Below are 27,380 nucleotides of genomic sequence, written 5' to 3'. Positions count from 1 at the left end.
TACTATAGCCTTTCTCTTATCCCGCATGCCTTGTTAACCTTCGTTGCCCTCTCGCATCAACGAGTTGTTTCCAACTATAGGACAGCCATTGCCTGGAGGTTATTTGGGTATAGCACCCTATCCCACCAACTCGATATACCCATGACTCAGTAATACGTGAAAACTCCTGTTGGGTTGCAGTCATCGAGATACTCATACCTGCTTGTCTTGGGCAGACCGTCATGCCACGTTCAGAGTCACTTAAATCTTTCATCTTGTCCATTCTCATACTGAATTGCACGCATAGAGTATTTCTACGCATTTGCTTACCTATTTTATATCTCATGATACAAAAAAGTGATGCTGTTACTGAAAGAGCATTCCATTTCATGAAAAGGACAGGTGTACCTAATAAGTTGCTACTCAGTGTACGGTACAGACTTATTGTCTGTACCGTACACTTAAAACAACCATAAGCTGTAACTTATAACTCATAATAATATAAATTGTTTAGGACTTTGGTGCGAGTAGCAAATATGTACAAATACTTCCAAGACATTTTTTATTTATGCTTTTACTAATATAAATAAACAAGGGCGCCTCCGTAGCCAGGTAGGCAGGAGCAGTAGTGCATAGCACACGCTTCTTGATTAGACAGGGGTTCGAGCCCGTGCCCGCCAAATACGGAGGATGCGGTAGGTCAGGGAATAACCACCGCATATTTCCACCCCGGATAAAGGGTGAGGGTTGGCATCAGGAAGGGCATCCGGCCGTAAAAATTGCATGCCAAAACAATAAAAAAAAAAAAAAAACGCTGACCCCCATATAATAATGGGAAAAGGCGAGGACAAAAAAAAAAAAAACTAATATAAATAAACATCTTAGGAGAAAGGATTCGATCAGTTAGTCAACTCCTCCACAAACTGTTATCTTTATGTTTCGGCATCTACCACAAAGATCACAAGAGATTACAACTAATAATTTTGACACGAGTAGTGTATTTACCGCTTATAGCAGTCACATGAACTTGAACCATGGTAAACTTAAATTTATTGACCATTCTGCTAGATTAGGCGATCACATATCTTTTCAGGTACGAATAATTGCTGCATTTTTACTTTAATCTCAACGGTTTCACATATGAAAATTCTTCCCGACGTCCATCATAGCGAAGTTGCTGTGGTTTGTATTCTTCAGTTTCATATGGTTTAAATAATAAATGGGAAGTTCTTGTAATTCGTCATTTGTCAGATGAACAATTTTCTAAACTTATTTTTACACATGTTTAACCCTAACGATAGAAACATCAAATCTTTTTGAAGGTTTAAATTAGGAGCGTCTGTTATTGCTTAGTAGGTGTAGTGAAAGACCTCAAGAATATGAACTTCGAGTTTCATCCGGATCAAGAATGGAGTTACCAATGTGGAGTGGCTCAGTTGCTCCAGAGCCCCAGGTCGCATGGGAGCGGCCAAATAAAATCATTTTTACATTTTGTTTTCAATTTTTAATAATATTTCATTTACTGTAATTATTGCTCTTTTCGTTTGCTGCTTTTAAATCTATATGTTTCTGTTCGCTATTCTTTCATATCCCATTCATATTAATACATTCTGGATGGCTGTGCGTATGGCAAACATTAGAAAGGGCCTTTAAATATTTTAAATATATGCGCGCCAGGTCCCCAGATTCGCGTTCCTATTTACTAGACATTTTTGTGAAGAAAGGTACAGGAAATAGCAACTTACAGCAAGGCGGGGGGGGGGGAATTCTTTGATTCGTAGATTCAGCGAAACCCTCTTTTTCAAGAGGTTTTCGCTGAATAAGTTGCATAACTTCAACAACTAACAAATTTAGTTAAGTAAAACACCCGAGCTTCATTTAACAACGACTTCCTTTTCAGATAAATGTTAAAGTAAGTTTTTTGGAAAGATAACGGAAGATGAAGTGTCACACGATGACCCCACCCACCTCTTTCAAAACGCGTTGGCGTGTGAACCAAACAAATACACAGGAACTCCTGCCATACACAAAGCACTTCTTCTCGTAGAAACGAAAGTAAGCATTGGATTTATGCATTCATCCATCTGTGTGTCCCTCCGCTCGAACTTGGAGTAATGTATTTCTGTTAACCATTCAACTCTCCTCACAAAACACCCGGACACGAGAGAACATACAAAGCAGCTAAGACGACAACGATGTCGCTCTGCCTTTTCACAGTAGGTCTTATCGAATTGCAAAAGGTGCGAAGACCACGGTAACCTCGTTTTTTGTTAAAGTTCGGCACCTTTTTATCACTGCATCGAATGGGACGACATCTTGCAGGCATCAATTCCCAATCTTATTTTGACCTCAGTTAAGGTTTCATTGGTTACAGCTGGGATCGTCGACGAAAGGCATTTGTTAAAGGAGTTGATCGGCGCGATTCTAAAGCACACGATAAAAGGGCGCACTACAACTTATTTAATAATATTTGTAAGGGACAGTTGATGTGGGTGTGATGTCGGTGTAAATCTGACGCGTACAATGAACACAAAAGGACCGATAAATACAATAAAACGGTCTGTTCGTTGGTTCAAATTTCTAAACATGCGCAATTGACTTTAGAAAATAATTTTTACTGTACGTAATCATGACAGCTTATACATCCGGAGTCTTATACGGTATACTGTTTTATTATTCGCATATTTATTATTTCTTAGCCCAAAGTAGCCCAATAACCAGCGCCGTTCAGTTCATGTTAACACGTTTTCTTTTCTGCTTTTTCTCTTTTGATGCGCAGTCTTCCTTAAGTGTAGACAAAACAGATAGAAACAGCACGCTGATGGGCGTATATCACAGTCTATAATATAATCCAGATAATTCCACACTCACGACGAGCAGACACTGCACACTGTGCTTGTGAACAGCCTAGACACGAACCAAAGGACACTGGGAGAGCCATCAAAACTTCTCCTTTATTACTTGTGCAGCAGGCGATGCCATTCGTCCGTTATATCCTGTCCTTGTCTCGACGGTGGTGACACGGCAATAACCTTAATTGCTTTCGGGTGCAATATGCAGCCACAGAACGCTAGCTGGGTGTGTAACACCAACACGAGAGAGAGAGAGAGAGAGAGAGAGAGAGAGAGAGAGAGGCAGCTGTGGTTGGTGACCATTCAAATGGCAAAGTTCTGAAAGTAGTGCCATGGAGAGTACGAAGTGGCTTACTTTGGTATTATCATAGTCCGAGACACAGGTGTTGCTCAACTGTTATCATCCGCATGAATGAGGTTTTTCCCCCCTTTCTTATTGTACTTCTTCAGTTATGTTTTCCCCAGTTATTCTACTCACCACGTAACGGCAACTGCAAATAGGCAATGTGGGAAATGAAGTTTATCTGTTGGCAGAGAAGTTGAGTATATTATTTTAGCCGTCGGTAAATTTACAGAAACTGGAATAATCTTGATTTTTTTTGTTTAGTGCTTGTATTTTTTTTTATTGCATCTAATTGTATAAGTTGGTTGCAGAGATTATTATTACTCAGTTGGCTCTTACGTACTCTAATATATATGATGAATAACGTCATTTTATTAAATGGTTAATTTTTTTTTCTTTTTTCACTACAAAAATTGTCTAAAATTTCGATTCACTTTTGAGCGTATTCGGTTGGATGTACAAACTGAGCAGCAAAGTATTTTTTACTTGATTTTATTTGCATTTTCGTGATACAGTGTATGTTTTTATGTTTATGAAAATAATACATTCAAAGCATCTGTTTTTTTTTTTTTTTGTATTCTTAAAAATGAAATAACGTTCTCGTTATTCAGATTTGAAAAATCCTAATGAATCTGGAAAACGAACTGCTTTATTAAAACATGGTATAAAGACTGCCATGCGTTGACCCTTAACTTCATATCAATACTTCATACCCTTAACTAGATATCAAGTGTCGCCCTTTCAATATTCTACAATTCCTTCATCTTTCCAGATATGAGCTATTATAACAATTTATACATCACGATAGAAATGTTTATTAAAATAGAAGACAAATATAAGAAGTGTTTATAAAAATTGTTTATTTTTTATGGATATCACCCGCAAAGAAAATATTTCATTTACGAATATGATTAAACTCTTTTATACTTATTTAAAAGCACTCCAGGTGATATAAAAAGCGTCATATTAGGGCACTCGACAGCCAACTAATTTTCCCATGTATATTGTGTCCGTAAATGGTGTGTTCTCCCTTCAATTTTTTGCCTATTTTGCTGACGAAAAAACTAGAGTTTCCGCTGTGGGGTACCCGTGCCACCACTCCTTATACCCACGAGCTCAGCCACGGAGTGAAAAAAAGCCCATAAAAGTTCCTCTCGACTCCACGTCATATAAAAACATTTTTGCGTTACCAACCATCTGATGAGATACTACTTATCATAACGATCGAGAGTTGATCAGAAATACAAAATAAAGGGTGCCAACAGAAATGTATATACTCGCAGAGGGAGTCTTCTATACAGCGAGTCAAGTATGTAAGAAATACCATCTTCTTGGACATCTATGCACATTTGCTGTGCTATAAGCTATGCAATTGTTTCAGATGGCAGATGAAAGATATATTAACGTTCGTCGTCAAACGTTAATATATCTTTTATGATGTCTCAGCCATAGGATATCGGAAACAGAGAGAAATAAAGTAACCTTGAAGACAAAGAAAGCACGACAGCTTCACATGATGTTGTATTTGAGCAGGCACTTGCTGGGACTGGTGCCTGGAGTATGAATGGTGGAAGCATAAGTCTCATAATGAACATAATGGACTTGGGGTGCCAAGCAACAGCAGCTCCACACCACTCCACACAACGACCCACACCTGGTAAAACGTACTCATATCAAATCTATACCCGACAGTACTATATGTTTCAGAGATATGGGCCTTGGCTGCCGAATCCAACCTTAAAAGAATATTTATTTGCTGCCGAATTCTGGCTGTTAAAATGGGCCAACACCAAACTCCACCGTTCCCCAGCCCTCAGAACAACACAGTTAGCAGATGCCCTTCAACTGCACAGGCTTCGATCTTACATCGGAGAAAGAAGGATACTATTCACAATCAAGATGGCCACGAGTAAAATTACAGATCCGAATTTCTGGGATCTATGCTCTTGGCGCATTCCTCCCCCTTATCTCCGGTCTTCAGCACAGCTACTAGCAGACCATAACCGGCTAGTACTTACCGACAGATTTCTGCTAAAGGAAATGCTGCCCTCACTGCAAGCGATCGACGGTGACCTCCAAGAAGTGGCCAACAACAAAAAACAAGACAAGGAATCCTTGCTAAACTGAAAATTTAGAACTGTGCTTTTGCCTTCCAATAGTCTGGATGTATATTATGTAACATGTATGTATTTCTCATGTGTATCTCTTTTTTCTATATGGATGCAAATATGTATTGTAAACCCCTGGCACCACCATGCCGTGACGGGACTAATTCTATGTCGGTCATACTGCAATTAAAGATTCTATTCTATAACGTGGGGCTGTCAAGATGCTCTCAATAGGAAATTTAGAATTCACTGAAAATCCGTTTATGGGCTTTCAAGTAAGGAAGAAAGGTGACTGGTTGTTTTAAGTTCTTCCTACCATGACTTCCGCCAGTGACATGGTATGGGGCTTCCTAACAGGTTAGATGAGATGAAAGTCCCACTGGAGCGGTCACCAGATTTTTATCCCGGATGTCACATTTGTCTTGAATAAGCCACATTGTAATTGGTTCTACCCATCCATGAGCATATCCTACATCCTAACAGGACATGGCGCTCTTAAAGCGAAACTGTTCCAATTCGGACTGGCGACAAATCCTCATTGCTCCCGTGGGGAAGAGGAATCCTGGAACCACATCCTATTGTCCTACCTCAACTACGAAGAACAACGGACAACACTTAAAAATATGTTTCAGAACATCTCAGAAGTCAATCTTAAAGCCTTAATTGAAAATGAGACTAACTTTCAAGTCCTTCAAATCTTCACCAATGACGTCTTCAGCAGAAGAATGCAGATACTTCATCACACTGGATAATTCAACAAATTCTTGCTGAGCTGTTCCCTGTGTCACCTAGCAGTCATCCTGGACTTGAATTCTTTCAACCTCTGAGGTTGTTCAGAGATGTCAACCACTGGTATTTTTTTTTAATATTTATTTATTATTATTAATTGATATATTTTATTTATTATTTTATTTAATTTATTATTATTATTTTTTTTATTTTATTTTTTCCCTTGCTGGTACTCAGGACTGGGCATCCTGAGTACGGGATTGCTGGCATCCACTGGTATTGCACTACCTCCTGTGGAAGCAGGATTTTAGCGCACTACCGGAAGCGCAGATAGTTGATTATGTCCAGCTACACATGCCTTGGGACCGGCATCAGCCAGCAGTTGCTCAGGTTTTGGCTGCTCACATTTCATGGTGTGGACGAGTACCCAGAATCATCTGTCCAGGCGACTGATGCTTCTGGGTAGCCAAGTGGCCATAACATAACAACAGAACACACACATAATACACACACACATATCTGGCCCATTTGTAGTGATACTGTTCTTCACAGAGACACGAGGCGGAGTTGAACAAACGTTCTAGGTGCCGCCCTTACATATACACATGTCCACATGTCCATGCTCACATTTCAAGCCCAGCCCTGATTACACAGATTCTGTAGTCAAGATAGAGACAATTTGCGAAGATGGACCCAGGTCCTGGAGCCGCTACAAACAGGCCACATGCATACACGAATACATAAATGTCATTGAATGTGCATCCATGCTTTTCTTTTACTTGAGCCTTGAGAGTTTTGTTGTGTTTTACAATTTTGTAAGAGAAGCTCCACTTTCTGCTGGAGTTTCTTACACAGGTTCAAATGATTGTAAATAGAGAGTGTTATGTATATTTTATGTAAATAAATAAAAAATAATAATAATACATGATGAAAGATTGCCTTCCCCAGTATGCCCTTTGACATAACGGGACTCATCGTTGAAGATTGAATTGCTTCATTCATGATTTGCGCTTATCTGACAAAAATTCAAAAGCTAATAGGTGAAAGGCTGTCGGGGATCAAATGGGTGACGGAATGCATCCCAAAAAACGTCTCCGTAATACAGCATTCATTTTGCCACTCCTGAGAGCTAGCGCCTGGATGCAAAAGCTTCCAGTCTTCCATGTAGTGAAGGAAGTCAGTGCTCTATAGTCAATCGATGGATATCTTAACTGTCGTTGTGGAGACCGCCAGAAACTTGGGCACCTTCCTGTGTCCACTACCACATCACCTATAGTTCTCGCAACTCGCCCACAAAAGAGCAGCAATTTGCTGAGTTCATCACCGGCCCCAGACTGTCCAATAATCCGTTTGCACCTAAATTCGTCTAGGCGTACGTAAATGTCTCTATATTTTCTTGCACGCATTATGCCTTAAGCCTTCATGGCTACACATTTGGTATAATCACCGTCCGCCCCACACCGGGTGGAACAGGTCCCAAGGAAACTTTATAATAATATCAAAAGCTACCTCTCACACCGAAAAATAGAAGTGAAAACACCATACCAACAGATCAGCAGAAACATCCACAGGGGTTGCCCCCAAGGTTCCCTGTTCGAACCACTGCTGTGGAATATAGTATTTGATGATTTTCTGAACATCGGCATTGGTGAGGTGGTAACCCAAGCATTTGCGGATGATTTAATTCTCACTGTGACGGCAGATAATAGGGCACAACTTGAGACTCGAGCAAATCAAGCTCTGTATACTCTACAGCGGTGGGCTACGAAGAACTTTCTATAGAGATCTCGCCTGCCAAAACGTCTTTCATCTTGCTTAAGGGAACATTGGACATAAGGAGGCCACCGCAAATTAAAATAAATCGCGCTACAATCAAATTTGCCCAACAAATGAAATACCTCGGGATCATTTTTGACAGCAAGCTCACATTCCAACAGCATCTCATGTAACTCAGGAAGATTAGGAACTACTCGGGCCTGATTGCGCGTGTCTCACGCAGGGACTGGGGGGCTGAGTAAACAAACCATGCTGCTGTACTACAAGACCACTTTTCTCCCGGCGATCACATACGGTGCACCAATATGGTACCATAGAACCAGACTGACCACCAACAAAAGAATACTGGACTCGACACAACGAACAATATTGCTCAAAACCACCCGAGCCTGCAATACTTTGAGCACGGAGGCGCTCCAGGTTCTTACTGGATTCTTACCACTGGACCTCGAAGTGGTCAGATGCAGACTAGCATACTACGTATCAAAAGGAATCTCTGTGACCTACTCGGGCTTTACGATTGAACCCACAAACAATATAAAAATGGAAAAAGCTCGGCTCTTGGCACACTTAAAACAGGAATGGCAAAACAGGTGGACAGACTCAACCAAAGGGAATGTGACACGACGCTTCATACCTGATGTAGACAGGGTTTTCTCGAAACTACCTGCATGGTTCCACCCAGGCCTATATGCCACCTACTTATTGACGGGTCACGGCCCCTTCAACGAGAAACTAACATCTCTGGGCCTCCTCCAAGACCCCAACTGTTCATGTGGCGAACCGGAAAGCTGGACGCACCTCATGCACGAATGTACAAACTACGAGGACCTACGTGGAAACCTAATAACAAGATTGACTTACCTGCCGCGAGGCCAGGAGCATCATCTCTTGTACACAAGCGAAGAATATAAGAACCTCACCAGATTTGCACAGGAACTCTTTGCCAGAAGAACCTGTTCTGCGATCAGAAACTAAGGGCACAGTATATGCCTTGTAGCAGACATTAAACTTCGACAACAACCGGACTATGAGCAAATACACCAGTACTGAAACCCAAATTGTCTGACCCAACCAACCTACTTGAATAGGATGCACACCACAGAAACAATGGGCTCACTGGATGGAAAAGACACTGGACGGCCCTTCCTGATGACGGAAACAGGATCAACGGACCAGACCCATTCGGGATGCAAAAGAGACACTCTACGAGACACTACCCTGGTCGGGTATATAACCCATAAACGTGACTGACCTCAACCTACCTGGATGGACACATAGCCCATGAATGACATCGGGGCACTGGTTCCGACTGCTTCGTTGACCCATATCTTTTCCCCACCTTGAACAGCAGATTTGCTGCCAGTGCCCCAATTGGTGACCGAGCTGGGCACTCTTTCCTGGCTTTCTTTCCACTCCACTTCCCTGGCAGGGGGGAGGTGACTGGCCTCTTGTCTCCTCCCCTCTTCGCCACCCCCATTTTTCCTTCTGGTGGGGCATGGACATGCCCCACTGACACCTATTGGGGTCGCCTTCCCTATAGAATCCATATTTCTGTCTCTCCCCCCAGTCTTTAGTCTCCCTCCCCTACTCTTTCTGTACACAAGCGATTGTCCTACACGTCCAAATTTAATCATGTCCAAATTACTGTTTGCCAATAGTTTCGGCCTTTCAAATCCTAGCGCTCTTATTCCCCCACGCGAAAGATCAATTTTTTTTTTTTTTTTTTTTTAAGGTCCTAGCCACTGAAATCTCAGGAAATGAGGTGGCAGGACCTGCCAGAGTAAATAATTATAATGCTGGTATACCTGGCCTGCCTTCACGGGGCTGAGTGCGGACAATGTTGGACCTCAGCAGGGGTCAAGGTGCTAAATGGCCAGAAGAACAATGGTACATAACACTATACGTATTACAATATCCACACACTTTTAAATCTCTGACCTTTCCAGAGAACTGGCACACCTACAATGAAAGCAACGCGGAGATGGGGAAAACCCCTGGTGCTGCTTGACACTAAATACTCTCTACACTGGGTGAAAAAGACCTGAGTTCAATTCCCGTCAATGATGCGACAAAGTTTTATGGGTCTTTTTCAAAATTTGGCTGAATTAGTCGGTCTCAGGGTAGCACGGTTTTTTCTCCCGGAAACGTCCAGCAAACAGCAAATGGACTACAGAACACACCCAATTTATAGACATTAAATATGTCTGTGATATGACCTTAAGTTGCTGATGCATTTGCCTAAAACCCTACAAAAATAACACAACCAACCGTTCTTTAAACTTCGAACTGACTAACCGATTAACAGCTACGTTGTGAAAAAGGCACATAAAAATTCCTCACGTCATCATAATTCTGCCTTGCATCTTTTGGACAGGTGACAAGTGATTAATCGCGTAAAAGCCTAATGCATGTGCAACATACCAGCATGAGGTGTTACTCAGTGCTAATAAGCAAGACTTCCTGAGCCACTTCTCAAACAGTTACATGGAGCCTCCATGACTGATTAAACTGCTTGAACTGCTTGTGCCACTATGTGACATGTCTATAGAATGAGAAATCCTTCCGATATACTACACTCATCTTATGACTCGTTTTAGATTTTTTTCATCTACTGTCTGCGTTTCTCAGACAGTGGATGAGGAATCTGCACTTCACTTTTTTTGTGGTCACACTTCCCTCTGCTCTAGTCACTGAACAAAATGGCAAAACAATTGCGTAGCTACTGTGCCACAACTATTACACAGATTATGAGAGATCTGAAAGCAACAATATAAAAGGCACTCTTGCATTTCCTTTTAGGCGAACGTGGATCTTTACTATTATCATACCCTGTTATATATCATTTACTAAGCAATCCCATTATATATCAATTACTAAGCAATCCTATTATATATCTTTGCACCGTTTTTGGAAAGGAAAGTGATTTTTACGAATTTTAGGGTGCTCCTTATTAGTTGGGATGGACCCATTGGGATGGACAATACACTATTTAATCTAGAGATCGATTTTAGTTCAAAAAATCGGCAAAAAGTTGAGCATTGAATTGAATTTACCATTTTCCTCTGAATTAAGGACAGACTGAACGTTATCTTCAAAAAAAGTGCAGATTCCTGCATTCTTTTTTAAAAGCGATGCTATTCTGTTAATATACGATGAGTCTTTTAACAGTGGTCGTCTGAACAGCATTACGGAACGAATTTTCTCAAAGTGAATGACGCAACAATTGTACTGACGCAACAATTGCAGTTATACAATAGCTATCTGTGTGACCGGGCATACACTGACGCAGTACTAATTGTATTCTCAAAGAACGTATTCGCTGACGTTAATTCTGTAATTATATTTAAAACGAATTATGTGCCCTCTTAATTTAATTGTGGTGCTCATAATTCAAGCACCAAGGAACCTTTTTTTCCCGCTTACGCAGAAACATGGAATTAGTAGTAATTTAGTTCGTAAAAGGTTCTAGCTTGGAAGAGCAGAAAATTACAAGAACACATTAATTAAATTGCTATTTTATTAATACTCAATAAATTCCAGACTCTTATCCAATAAAAGTGTTTAATAAGAAAAGGTAATCATCTCGTCCTATATTTGGCATCAGAATGGAAATAGTTTGAGATTTTATACAATTAAAAAAACTTCTTAATTAAAGTTTTCTTAAGGGAACTTTCGTTCTCGATAATTAGCATTTCAAAACAAATCAATTTTTTAAGTTTGGAAATATTTCAGTGCTGCGGCGTGTGTGGATGCACCAAAAAAACAATTTATATTAACTTCTAAAGTTTCTTGGTTTTTTTGTGTGTGTGGACACACCTTGAATAAAACTAATCGTCTGCTCTTCTTGACCGTTATTTAAAGTAGCAAATGATTTATTTGTAATAATGGTCTCTTCTCCTGTGCGTGATGGTGCAGTCACCAAATTCGTTTGTCCGGCGCTTAGAATCACATATTTATTAAATTGGTTTCTCTACACTGCTGTGTACTGCTGAAATACGGTGCTGATTCTTGTATTCTGTCTCTCTTGTGAACTCCTCTGATCATTTGGTCGTCCCGGAGTATAAACAGAAAATTTATTTATTTATTTTACTGTATTAGAGTAGGGACCGATATTTGGTTTTTACATAAAAGTTAGCGCTGGCTTAACATAACTTATTCTCATATTCGGAGTATAGAATAACATGCGTTACCGTAGACAGTACTGAATCCAGACAGCGTAAGAGCGTGGGTTGATATTTTTCCCTTTCGTACCAAACGCGATTATTTTTTACTTATTTTAATCAAATTGAAATTTTCAAATATGTAAACTGCAAATTTACAAATTTCATCCCTAGTACAGCATAGCGCTAGTGAGGGGGGGGGGGGGGGACAAACAAATCCAGGAAATTGTTATTGTGTTTTAGGAGCATCGGCAACTAAGGCCATGTTGCTCCGTATATATTGTCTGTAAATTGCGTATGTTCTGAGGTCTATTTTCTGTTTGCTAAACAAAAATACTCGATTTTCCAAGAGAAAAAAAACACGCAATCCTCGCCTTAGACCGACTAACTCAGCTTCGTTGTGAAAAAGGCCCATAAAAATTCCTCACGTCATCGACGAGATTCGAACTCAGGTCTTTTCACCCAGTATGGGGAGGACAGCGATCCTACCAACTGTGCTACACACGAGAGCTGTCCACGAGATGATTATTGAGCAAATTCAATATTTAAAATTCAAGGATCCATGAGTTTACTAAGTCGTGACAGATGATAAGTGTGGGGCAAAGATTTCAGTAACGTTATAGCTGTAGTCGAGCACATGCCTTGGAGCCTAAAGGCAAGTAAGGCTTCTGGATTTGATGAAGGCGGGAAGAGAGGGCACTGAACCATTAAAGTTAATAACGAGGGTTTCATTGGACTCAGGAGAGATTCCCCTGGGATATAAGAAGTGCTAATCAAATTCAAGTTATATATAGTTCTATGAGCGAAGTGGCTAACTACTGAACGGTCAGTCTGACTTCAATATTAGGGGGAATCATAAACCAATGATGAAGAGTGCATTAGAGGAGTTTATAGAAACAGAATTCTGAAGGAAACAGAACATGGTTTTGTAAAGGGAAAATCATCTTTATCCATCCTGGTTAGCTATTTTGGCAGAATTACTCATGAGCTGAATGCAGGAAATAATTTCGACATGGTTTTCTTCACAAAGAAAATAATCCTTAGATGGACTGCAGGATGACTCCAAGGCAGTCGGCAGAAAGTTGAATCAACGGTTATTCTTGAGATTGGGCTAACGTATGAAGTGGGGTTCCCAAAAGATCGATATTGGGACCACTCTTGTTCCTAAACGACTCTTGTTCCTAACCAGAGGACCACTTGGACCACTCTTGTTCCTAAACACATTTAAAGACTTCAATGTTCATGCAGTCGGGACAAAAAAATAAATAAAATAATAAAATAAATAAATAAATTCGAATATAAAAATGAAAATACAAAAATGGCTTACTGAAGGTTTGCTTATAAGCTACTGAAGGATTCGCATCACTTCTGGTCATTTAGAGGTGCCCTTTGCATTATAATAATACCGAAGGGCATATTGCTATGGCTGTGGAAGAAACATTGATTAACGCATTGTTCCATATTTACTCTCCAGAATTCCATTTTATATCTCAGAGATAACGGAGTAGATAGAATGGCTAAAAAATGTCCATAATGTAACTCTGAAAAGTTTGGTAGAGGTTCTTAAAGACATTATAGGACCTGGTAATTGAATTTAGAATTTATACAACACACGCTAGGCTGGATATAATAACGCCTTTAATACATACGCAAATCAAAATTATCAGATAAAACAAACTCCAATCGATATCGATTATTCTGAAGATGAGAATTTGTTTTATAATTCTGAACTGCAGTGCTTTGAAACTTTTATGTGTATTTTGACCTATTGTGTCGATGCTTAATTTAGTTTCCTAGTAGGGGTTAAGCTGGAAAAGAAACATTCGTATTTAGTTGATAAAAGTTGGAATATTTTTAGAGTACCTTCCAAGAATGGAGAGCCAACTCATTGAGATGTCCATATTCCGATTCAGACCAAATTAACAGTACAGGCGAGGGCAGTGGGGGATAGCAAAGTTCACCGACGAGGGTGTTTTAATTTCAGCCCTTTTTATAGATATTTGAGAGGAAATAATAACGAGTAAGATTGTCCTACAGTAATTCCCTCTTATAAATCAACCATCCTCGATCAACTAAGCAACAGAAAAATACTGTAATAAATAAATAAATCTTTATTTATCCTACCAAAATAAATAAAGTGTTACAATGGTGAGTGACAAATTCCCTTCACGGCAGTAAATGCCAGGGGATATGACCAAAGAGCGCATCTTCTGAAAAACAACACAGACTTACCTGAAAGAGAGTCTGAAATCAATTCCGAAATGAATAAACTGTCATATAGATAATTTTCGCTATTTCCATGTTCCTTTCCTTCAAGTTCAGGATTTTATCGATTTGTCAGGATTCGATGATTTTCAAAGCAATGAATACGTTAAATCGCTAATAATTTTGTTCGCTTTAATCAGTTAAGAGTGAGAAACACGATTACTTTTACTTGCTGACGTACGATAAGCGCTAGTCTGATACGAAACAATAGCAGGCAATTTGTTATCTGAATTTAAATGCTTGATTTTTATAAACAATCAATTGAATTGATTTTTATAACAATGACAGCCAGTACAATATTCTGGCGCAGTACGGCAGACAACAACCACTACGGATAGCACGTTACGTACTCAGGAACTGAGGCCAGGTATGTATGGAGACTAATAGCGTATGAAATCAATTGATACGGATCAGCTGCCACGCGATGTTCTGTTCGGTATAAGTATTGGTGAAATGAATGATCGAATTTGCATTTGTCTTTCCAGAATGTTGGCAGTGTCTTAAAAGAATCTTCTGCCTCACTTCTCATTACTTTAAATGAGATTCGAAAAGAATGAAGCCAATCGAAGGGAAAATCGATTTTACTTCTTAACACTGAAGCGACTTCGTTTAGGAAGATGTTTTTCACGATCCGATAGCTATGGAGGCCATTCAAATCGATTCTTAAATTGAACGCACTTAATCATATTCAATACAGAATTGAACCAGCCGATTTTCTTTCATGTAATAATTTCTCCCTGGCATACGGCGAGGTCCTGCAGTCAGTTTACTGTTGTTTTTACAAAATCTTGTCGACTGTATTAGAACTACCGAATCTTTTTCACGCTGTATAACGTATTTTGAGATTTAGTACTAGATTTAGATTTAATTCTAAATCTCAAAGTACCTTATAGTGCAAGGAAGCCACAGGCTTTTGCTGCTGCAACAGCCAAAAAAAAAAAAAAAAAAAAAAAAAATTAAAAACTACTCCTCCGAAATAAAATACACCGCATTGTACTGCACTGCATTGTACAAATGAGCATTGTACTGCACTGCATTGTACAAATGTAATATATTTATTAGTGATATTAATACAAGACACTAATAAATAAATAAATAAATTTTCATTTATTGCAACTACAGCAAGCCCATCACAGCACTATGCTAGGGGCATAAATTCAGTACAAAGGAGACAAATATATATATAAAAAAATACATAGCCTATTCTATATATACATTAACAACGAATATGAATTATAATGATCAAAAATATACAGTATATTGCAGAACATCACATTTGGCTCTCGGATGTAGTTACTGGGTTGCAGGCAGGCAGCTGTATTTCTCATAGTTTGTTTGGAAATGAGACTCCTGTAGGCTTCAGAGTTGAGCAACCTCTTACAATCAATGTTCTGATAATTTATGAGGTGAAGGGATGCATTGGGGAACATCCTGTCCATTTGTTTTAGTCTGGAGAGTTTGGATTTGAATTGTTGTTGGTTTCTTGAGTTTTCTCTGTTGGTGGGAGCTATTATGTTGGCTAGGTTTGGTGAATTGGTTGCAGAAGTAATTAACTTTGCAAGAAGCATGACTCCAGACTCGTTGATCATCTGTTGCAGAGGCTTTGCTTTTAAGTTTCTATAAAGCTGTTGCCTGAATATTGTACGGGGAAAACGAAGTTTATTGTTCAGCCATCTAAGAACCCAATACTCTAGGGCAAGGAATTTTCGACTAGATCATTACTGCAGAGATAAGCTCTATTTATTTATAAAGAAAAATAACCACGTGCAGAAAAAAAAAAAAAAAAAAAAAAAAAACGGTCTCCTCTCCAAAAGCCAGAAGAAAAAAAGTCTGTTTTTATCGGCAGAAACCCGGTGAACATATCTTATTATATATGTTTATTTTGGTCACTTTTTTAGAAAATGGTCCGAATATTGAATAGTTTAACTGACGAGTCACTATTCTCACGGTGGAACAGTGTTTTTTATTTTTTTATTTATTATTATTATTTTTTTTTAGTTCATTTATCTAGATTGTTCGCTTAATTATAATTAAATACAGCGTCGGCTTTATTAAAAATCTAAGTTCAATACACGAATAATAAAACGCACTTTATTTAGTTTTTGCTTTTAGCATTAGTAGTAGGATTAGCCATATGAGGCAAGGAAATCCTAGGCTTTTCATGTACTAGCACAAAAATAAATAATGACAAATAAAAATAATATATACTAGGGAGCTCCGTCCCCTGCTTGCTTTCCTCGCCACCCTCCTGCTGATGTAAGACGGAGTAAGTTGAATCTTTTCTACGTAAAAGACACAGCTATCGAAAAGCACTGATCGATATCTAATCAAGAAATCATCTATGTAATTATTTACCTGTGCATTTGTAGTGATGTAATTGCCCCTCACACTTGTAGCACGTGACCCTCGTCTCTCTCTCTTCTCCCATTGGCTACCCCACACCCCACCACACTCAAGGTCGAATAAATATCACTATGTAATTATTTACCTGCATTCACATAGGTCACTTAGAAAAAGGCCTTTTGCTTCGGGTTTCATAATGCACGAGGAATATTGTTGCATCCCAAAGAGCAGGACTAAAATATTTAACTGAAATATTTACAAACTATGCAAATATTTAAAATATTTACAAAATACTAAACTATTTACAAATATACAAACTATGTAGAGTTCCTTCGTCAGCTAATATTACAACAGAACATCAAATGATGCCGTTTACCTTCAGCAGCTTCGTGCACGAGGTTGGTGAACGTTATGGAGGCAGTTGTCTTTCAGCGCGACGAACGTTGGCATGCATCCCGCGTACGCGCTCTATATTGTCAACAGCAAGTATCTGATTCTGCCAGTAACCTTTTTTGTGTTCCTTCCATATAATGTTCACCAACGTACAGGTAAGATTGTAAATAATTTAATATTTTGTAAATATTTGTATAGGTTTGTTATTATTTGTATAATTATACTAATTATACTAATAATTATAACATTATACTAATATATTAACATTATAACGCTGATCGAAATCTAATTATGAAATTACCTATGTAATTTCATAATTAGAACTGAACTCGCATTCTTCACCTTTTTTTGCACCATTCTTCACCTTCACCTTGTAGTGACATAATTGCACCGCCCTCTTCTCTAATTGGTTTGAATAAATATCACTGGGAGGAAAACTTTTTTAACGTATAGAGAGATAAATAAACTACTTGTGTCTCTCTCTCCTTACGTAGGTAACTATCCAGCTGGCCTTTGAATTTCTTAAAGCTATCAGCCTCAAGACGTTAATAAGTGGAGATAATCATCGCCGTACTGCGCTTTGTTTTATGAGCACAGTAACTAAGGCCATTAGGTGTAAATATATGGTATCTGTAAATTCTGAGGTTTGCTTGCTTGTTTGTTGAAATAAAACCCAAAATTGGCGGGAATAAAAAAAAGTACACCTGAGACGAACTCGCCCCCTTTCTTCTTTGAAAAGCCCTCTAAAAGTTCCTGCTACAACTAACAGAGGGCTATATTGTTCTGAGTCCAACATTTTATGGTTTGGGAAGAAATTCGTCTAAGATGCATAACAACTGACATTCGCTATAATTGTTTTTTTTTTTAAACAGAAAAATAGCGCTATAACTAAGGATTGGGTTTCTACAAAATTAGTCTCTGAATTTTTATTTCTTTGTGGAAACTGCTTCTTTTTTTTTTTTTTTTTTTTGTTGTTTTTCGATATTTCCAGAATGTTTCACGAGAGCTTCATAATTCCGAGTTTGGAGTTCTTCATGTGCAAAAATTAAGAATTAAGTTTAAGAGGTTTATTGGAAACTGTTAATTAACTGAAAATTCATAACGATTAATTTTGATCACAAAAGATTTTATGATATTTGAGCAGCCGATTTTTTTACTAAAAGACATCGGAGAAAGAAACACTAGTAGATACCATGCAAGAGGGGTGGGATTTACACTCGAAGGGATATTTTAAATAATTTAAAACAATATTTTATTTCACATTATTTAAAGATTACAAAAGGTTGCGTTAAATATGTGATATACATAATTGGCTGCAGTAAAAGACGGGCACAGAATTAGGGCCAACCCAACAAGGCATTAAAAACTATCACGCAATACCAGGAATTCTTTGCTGAAACAATCTTCCCTTGTTGGCACGTCCAGCACGGGCTGCCGAAGCAGCATTACACAATCCCTTCTTAACAATATAGCTCAGCTAATTACGCCACATCATTTCATCTACCATGCATCTCGTGGAAGTTTGTCTATAAGCAATTAAAACTTTTGCACGTGCCAACGTCACCACTGTCCCCCCTTCTCTGTCTTACCCTCCTTACGACAGACGTAGATATTATGAATTCGTAATAAATGCACTGTGAAGAATTCCTAGAAATTTGGTGCGAAGCAGATTGATAAAAGTGTGAAAGCGAAAGAGAGGATATGAATGCAAATTTTGAAAATGAAAATCTGTCATGAGGAGCAGTAGATGACGCGCCTTTATAAGCCCGGTAATGCAAGTACAGAGCTCGACACCAGTGCCGATATTATCCGAGACTCAGTCTATGCGAAAGCGAGTGGACAGTTTTAAGAAAACGGCGCAAAGAAATATAATTTATCTGGAGGTGGTTTATTAGAACAGGAACCAAATGGGAGAAGTGGTTCGGCTGAAAAATACAATGCGACGAACTGGTAAATTCGTCCCGCTATCACGGCATCTTTTTCTTGAAGCAGTCGTCAAGAATTCACTGGTTACTGGCATATCGTTCGGTAGTTATGATCCTTAAATTACTACTACTTCTTTACGTGATCTTCAACATTTATTTCTGAAATAATATTTTGTGGAAATATCTTTCTACGAATTTTCGTAGATCACCTATCTACAGCAAGAGTGTCGGGCTCACGAAGTAAAGAGGAAGTGAATCGCACCTTTGTAAAGTTTCAGGGTACTTTGTCCTTTCATTTGAGTGGTCATCTTCCGACATGCTCTCCTCCCTTGCAACACACAAATTGTGAGGTTCAATGCGATTTATGATCAGATTACACATTGTGGTGAATCGGTCATCCAGTGCATTGGAGGTTATAATCATAGCAATATGGGATTACCAAAACGCCAAATAGGAACATTTCACAAATAGAAAAGAAGATATAAATATTCTGCATAGACTATAAAATATTTAAGGGCAAAGGCCTCATGCTACGAGGTTGAATATGACTAACGTATAGGTTAGTGCAAAAGCATCATTTTAACGTAGTCATCTACCAAAGTAGTTAAATTAATTTAAATTGGCATCGTTTTGGTTATATTTCATATTGTGAATGCCTTCCCATGGTATTGTACTACCTCGAATAGGTAACACTTCACCAGTGGAGAAGGCGCCTCCGTAGCCAGGTGGGAAGGAGCAGCAGTGCATAGCACACGCTTCTTGATTAGACCGGGGTTCGAGCCCGTCACCACCAAATATGGAGGATGCGGAAAGGTCAGGGAATGACCACCGCATATCCCGGAGCAATATGGCCTTAGTTGCTAATGCTCCTAAAAACCAAACAACAAACAAACCAGTGGAGAAGACTATTGTTATTTATTCTCTGCCAATACCACAACCCAGACGGCACCGTTTTGAAATATGGTATGGGATAAAGTTCTCGGTTATCCTCATACTATCCCTATTAGACTTAGAAAAGAGATAAAGATGTACGAAGGTGATAGTAGGAGAGGTAGAGGAAGGAAATGCCGTAGAAGGAAGAAAGGGACAGTTGCTCCTTCAAATCACACTCAAAGCTCATATATTCCTCGAATAGGCAACGCTTCCCCAGTAGAGAAGACTGTTGTTACCTATTCGAAGAAACTCAGCTCCTTCGACTCACACACAAAGCTCATATATTCCTCGAATAGGCTACGCTTCCCAAGTAGAGAAGATTGTTGTTACCTATTCGAGGAAACTCAGTGGCCATCAGGTCCCCCAGACGGCACCGTTTCAAAGCTTGTTGGCTTCTCTTCGGTGGGTGGACAGGTAGCCTGGTGTTGCAATAGTGACAACCCAGTTATGAAGTATAACTTCACAATATGAGAGATGCCTGATTGTGTGCAGTGATATAGACTATAAAATATTTAAGCGCAAAGGTCTCTTGCTACGAGGTAGAATGACTAACCTATTCTGTATTTCTTAAGGCACGCAGTTATTACACATAACAGACACTTGCACTCGCGATTAGCAGCACGGACTACATTATCATTGGAAATTGTGCACTTTAGCCTGAATAGCCAATTCGCTAAACGTTCCCAACAAGAAAAAAGCGCATCTGATTTTTCTATCCTTCACAAACTGGCTACGCAAGAATGCGCTTTATATGGATATACAAGTTAAGTAGTCGATGAATATCTGTAGTCCCACAGTCACGAAATACACAATCTACTTAAGAAGTCTGTTAGCGAAGGAACGAAATGGAGGATGAATGCTGATATTAAATTTCAATTATAGGTAAAAAAAAAAAAAAAAAAAGGTAAAGTGCAGCCATTATCAACCCACTGCAGGATGGAAGCCTCCTCAACAATTCATGCTGAGGGAAATGGACCATAATCTGCCACGCTGGTCCAGTGCGGGTTGGCAGATCGACCGTATTCAGCAGTCAGGGCCTTGACCTCCGGTTTACTCAAAGAGCGTGTGCTACTGCACTCCCGCTCCTGACCACTCGGCTACGGACCAAGGTGTAAATGGAACAGCATTGATTCTGTACATTATTCGTTATATATTTATACGATAAATTTAAAATTAAAAATTAAAATTAATCTTGACATCCAAGTACCATAATCGCCCTATCATTCCCTTTACTCCTAAATAAACTGCGTCTGGTGGCAACATTGAGTTCATTCTCGTGGAGAATGAACCTTGTGTGCATGCGTTATGTGCCAAGAAACTAAGGCTATGAGGCGTCAGTATATTGTGCTCATAAATTTCATATGGTCTGTGGCCGATTTATTTGTTTGCTGGATGAAAGACTCGACTTTCCGGGAGAAAACAATGCGCCCTCATCTGAGACGGACTAACTCAGCCACGTTGTGAAAAGAACCCCATAACTGATCCTTGCTGTATAGACTGGATTCGAACTTAGAACTTTTCCAACAGGTGTGGGTAGGACGGTGATTATATCTACTGTTTTCTCCGAAGGCAGATTATCTTGTATATATTATGCCTGTTTTAAGCGAGTGTTTCCAGTTTTACAGTGAAAAATGTTTAGTGAGAAATAAACAGTGTAAAATTTCTGCGAGACGGCACAATACGTATGCGTGTATAGTGAGTGGCCACGTTATTAGATACACGTACCTACTAGCGCGGGTAATAGAATAGAATAGAATCTTTAATTGCAGCAATGATAGACATACAATTAGTCCCCTCACGGCATGGTGGTGCCAGGGGTTTACAAAACATATTTACAAAAGATACATGAGAAAAACATAAGTTACATCAGATTATTAACATAGCACAGTTTTACATTTTCAGTTCGACGAGGATACCCTTCCTGTATTTTTTATTATTGACCACTTCTTGGAGGTCCCCGTCGATGGCTTGCAGTGAGGGCAGCATTTGCTTTGGCAGGAATCTCTCGGTTAGTACTAGCCGGTTACGGTTTGCTAGCAGCTGTGCTGAAGACCGGAGATAAGGGGGAGGTAATGCGCCAAGAGCAGTGATCCCAGAAGTTCGGCTCTGTAATTTTACCGGTGGCCATCTTGATGGTGAACAGCAGCCTTCTTTCTGCGATGTAGGACCGGAGCCTGCGTAGTTGAAGAGCTTCTGCTAACTGCGTTGAACTGAGAGCTGGGGGAAGGTGGAGTTTGCTGTTGGCCCATTTTAGAAGCCAGAATTCGGCAGAGAATATTCTTCTAATGTTGGATTCGGCGGCCGAGGCCCATATCTCTGAATCATACAGTATTGTCGGGTAAAGGATTGATACGATGTATCTTTTTACCAGTTGTGGGTCGGTGGTGTGGAGCAGCTGTTGTTTGGCGACCCAGCGTAGTGAATTCAGCCTCGACTGTATGAGGTTTATGTGATCGTTGAAAGATAGTTTGGAGTCGAAAACGACCCCCAGATCTTTGTGTGTTTGAACACTTGGAACTGAGGAGCCGTTAAGCACAGGCTCCAACGTTGTTGGGCTGCCCTTTAGAGAGTAAGTTATTTGTGCTGATTTTAGGGGGTTGATTTGGAGGTTGAAGGTATTGAGGTAGTCAGCCATGTCCTGCAGTTTGCTAGTGATTTCGGCTGCCGAGTTGGATGGCGATATTTTAGTAACTCCCCCTGTCCCACGTTTGAATGCACTCAATAAGGTGTAGAAAGTGAGCCACAGGGATGTTGGTCCAAACTGACTCAGTTTTCTTCCGCAGTTGATTGCAGATCTCTATTCTTGAAGAACTCATTTCGCCTCACTATACAGGTGCCCAATTGGACTGAGATTAGGAGATGGGAAGATCACCGCGGTAGGTGTGCCTTCTACCCCTTCCAAGTTAGAGTTATGCAACAACCTCCGCTACCCTCCAATCTAACTCTTAGCATAAGGCGAAAACTTACAATGGGATTGAATTTCTGCATGGGTGATCACGGCTTCATCAAAACCTAAAAGACCATGGCCTAGATAGAAGATCTCAGGCGAAATTTTTAGAAGTCCTCCAGTGCTCTGCGCAAACCTGCAGAAGCTCTCGATGTTCAAAAGGCACTTTCCTAATATTATAATCGATACACTGAATTCGTCCGATATCGACTTTAATGTGTAGGCCAAGGACTCAGAGGTGATAAGCTCAAATTTCTTTTTAAGTGTCTGCCACACGCTAGTAAATATCATTGAATTTAATTCAGGCTGTTTAGTGGGGTTCTGAATTAGTTCATAATGTATTAACTATAATTAACTACTGTAGTAGTGATTAAAAATAATTATATATTAAGTTTCGGGTGCTGTATATTATGATGGTTATATGCATCTCTGTAATAAAATTACAGAGATACATACATGTTAGTTGGCCGCGTGTAATGGGAATCGTGTGCTGTAAAGTATTTTCGTGAATAAAGAATTATATTATTATTATCAACACGGAATAGCAGGAACAGCGATTCGTCAGGCCGGACAACGTTTTGAAATCCTCCATTGTTCAGTGTTAGTAGGCGCCTCCGTAGCCAGGTGGGAAGGAGCAGCAGTGCGCAGCACACGCTTCTTGATTAGACCGGGGTTCGAACCCGTCACCACCAAATACGGAAAGGTCAGGGAATGACCACCGCATATCCCGGAGCAATATGGCCTTAGTTGCTAATGCTCCTAAAAACTAAATAACATAACATAACATCAGTGTTAGTGTTCCTTGGCCCACTGTAACTGTACCTTCTTGATTTTTTTCGCTTATAAGAGTGAAACCTGGTTCGGTCTTCGGTGATACCCCATCTCTAACATGGTAAGAGGAATTGCGCATTCTGAAATGCCGCTTTAGTTACAACTGTTGACGCTTACACACGCAATAAGCAGTAAGGACTGCATTATCATTGGAAATTGTACCCACTATTAACCAAGCCTTTCTGTTACTCTGCACAAGTATTGGCAGCCTCTGTTGTCCTCTAGCATTAACAAGCTGTTTCCGACAACAGGATCGCCTTTAGCTGGATGTTATTTGGTTACTGGACCAATCTGGATACACCCGAGATACAAACATACGTGAAAACCCCAGCAGGGTTGCAGTTTCCGAAATATTCATAGCGGCACGTCTGGCGTTGACTACCATGCCATTTCCAAAGTCACTTAAATCTTCCGCCTTGTCCCTTCTGGCACTATATTGCACACGTGCAGCATCCCTCACATGCCTGCTCATCTGATTTATATCGCGTGATAATAATATGTGATGTTGTTACTAAAGGAACGTTCCATTTCACGAAAAGGGTATGTGCCGCTCAGTGTATTTTGGGGTGTATTATCTTTATTGTTGTTTTCTAGTGGACATTACTTTTCCGGAATAGTGAACGCAGAGCCATAACTAGGTATTCTGGCGTTAGTGGAAGAATAAAACTTTTGCATCCCTAGCCTCGCATACATTATTAATATTAACAATGGCAATATTATTTTAATGTTAATTAAGATATATTTATATATATATATTCAAACGTTAAATTATAATATTTAATTCTTAGTAAAGCTTATTATCTTAGTACTCACCCCTGAGATCCGTATTGGTTAAAGTTAAAAATTACTTTATCAAGATAATAAGCTTTGCTAATAATTTAATGGATAATCAACAGTACTTCAAGCTTTAAGCTGTAAAATTAGTCAATATAAATAATAATAATTATATTATATTACTGATATTAATATTTCGTATAAATTTTACGAATAAATTTTGATATTAACGATATTAACAATGAATAAATGAATAAAACAAGTTAGTTAATGTAAGCAGTGCGTACATTTCAGATTTATGACTTACAAAAAAATTATATATTATTATAAACTTATTTATAAAATTATATAAAATTCGTGATTTATAAAAAAAAAAAAAAGACCAAAAATCAACGACTTTTATATGCTAACTGAGAGTGCTTCATTTCTACACATCATCCATATTGCCTGTTCATTGCATGATCAGTGCACGGCAACAAACATAATATCCAGTGTCTTCAGCTTCAATATACGGTATCTGGATAGCCTAAGTGATATGTAAGAAAAAAAAATAAATATTAATTGCTGGATTTACATTGGTCTTAATTTAATGAAACGATCTTGAAATTGTTCTGAAAGAGCCAAGCATAAAATTTCATCAAAATCCATCCACTGCGAGTCGAGTTATTACATGCGGAGAAGGACATATAGACAGACGAAGACATGATGATAACAGGCGCTTCACGTATATATGCTATTGCGCCTAAAAAGCAGTAATAAATAAATATAAATAATTTTGAAATGCTAAGCTTTTGACCCTTGGTTTTGATGCACCCGGAGAAAGTTTTTTTTTTTTTTTTTTTTAATATACAGTACTTATTAGTGGATTTTGTAATCATGGCAAGCTGATTTCGATAAATGAAAGACCATGCAAAGTCACTTTGCACTCTCTCATGAGAAATAGGAAATTTATCACTTATTACTTATCTAATTTAGCGACTTGAAGCGTTACATCATGAATGATTGTAATCGATAGTCAATTAATAAAATCGACTGAAAACTACTTTATAGTTGAATCGACAGTCTTGCATAGTTCGAATTGTAGTAAATAAATTTTAAAAAATTCAATATTAAAAATAATTTAACGGATCGAAAAATTCAGAAGGTTGCGGAAACCTTGATATAGCCGTTGTATCAAGATCATGTTCCTAATTCAAGGATAGCTTGAATGCTGAAACAATTGGATCGATACATAATACGCGAGTTTATTATTAAAAACACAGGGTAACACATCCTTGTTTAAATTACATCATTTATGATCGAAAACAAATTCAGGAGACATAAATTCTTCACAACATGATATTTATCATTGAAAATACGTATCTGCTCAAACACCTCGACTATTTCATAGCATTGATTATGACTTTTAATCGTAAAAAAGAAGTCGTTGACACCTACGCTCCCTCACAGTGCAAAAATATTGAGGACTAAAAAGTTAGATGAAAATTTATATCTCGATTTCAGATTTAATATTCTGTATTTATTTATTTATTATTTTTCTCTCTATTTTTCATTCGCGCTTTCTGTCAGTCCTTTTTAACTTTCTCTCTCATTATTCCCCCTCTCTTCCTCCCTTCTGTATATCCTACTGCCGCCATGCACTGAGCTTTCTCTAACCGAAGTAAACTAACAAATCCTCTTTGTATTTCTAACTCCGGACTTTATTCTTTTCCTTTAACCGTAATTCAATTTGTTTCAGCTCAGACCCCTCACTGTTTGGAATGGAATTCCTTTGTATATGTGTAGAAATGCGAAATGTGACTGATGTGAGGCTTTGGCATCTTCTCAGTGTCATAATGAACACGTTTGAAGGACTTTCTGGGAAGTAGTGATTGTACGATTCCTTAAACTAATTATGCTGTTGCTCCCTGTATTGCACTCTCTCGGTAAAATCGTGGAAGTCATGTGTAATTCAACTCTTTCGCGAGGCAGAGGACGTCCAGAGGTTATGGTCTGTGAACTGTGCACTAACGCAGTCTTTTCGGAGAAATCCGGTGATGGGGATGATGCTGAGAAACGATGTTGATAGACGGGCAGAAAAAAAAAAATACCAATCGAATGTAAGCGTCTTGGCAAACTTAAAAAGAGACAGATTACCCTGGTGTTTAGGAAACCAGACCAGTGATGCCTGTCCTGCAGATGTTGGATGATGATGGAAAGAGTAGAGAAAGGAACGCTGAAATTTTCGGTCCGTTTTGCTGGAATGTGCGCATCTCTTCCGTGAAGTTTATAGATGGATGGAATGACAGCAGAGATTTAATTGATAGATAGAAAAAATAGCAGGGGAGGAAAGAGAAAGAGACAAATACGTAGTTTATTTGGCTAGACAGGTATTAATCTCCCGGTTCGGTGTTCGATATCAGTATTGATGTCGACTGACGAATCTCACAGCTCTTAAATAAATCATACATATACTTATTATATAAATCCAATACAGTACAGTATATAATAAATTAAAAATACGTTTGTTACACGGACATTCGAAGTTAATCAGAAATTACTGCAAATTTCCATGTATTGAATATATTTAATTGTGGTGAGTACGACTCTGAAATAAAGCACGTGGCTTCGACTCCTAGCTGTAATGGCTGTGTTAGAGGTGCGAATTTATTGGTTTCAGAAGTTCATTTTAAATAATAATTCCTCAATTTTTATTCTGTAAGATGATTGCAGATGTACAATGTGAGCCACCACATACACATCGATACAGAAGTTTATCTTACACACGCCCGACATGCCCTAATTCACATTTTCCACAACAGTGCTCGTTCACCACAACTAAGGTGATAATGGTGGCACGTACACTACGTGGTCTGGGACCAATGTAGGTATTCGGCAACATATCCAGGTATGCTCGCATATCTGAAAGACAGTAGGGAGATGTCCCACAATTTTTGGCGCACGGCGGTGCGCATTGCCTTGCAACTGGATTTCCTATTTTGTTATGCTACAGCAGAGCATAACAAAATAGGAAATCTTC

This window comes from Mastigoproctus giganteus, chromosome 2 (genome assembly GCF_048544385.1).
Source record: "Mastigoproctus giganteus isolate SK-2022 chromosome 2, ASM4854438v1, whole genome shotgun sequence".
In the NCBI taxonomy this organism is placed as follows: Eukaryota; Metazoa; Arthropoda; class Arachnida; order Uropygi; family Thelyphonidae; genus Mastigoproctus; species Mastigoproctus giganteus.
Note: the sequence above shows the minus strand (reverse complement) of the source record.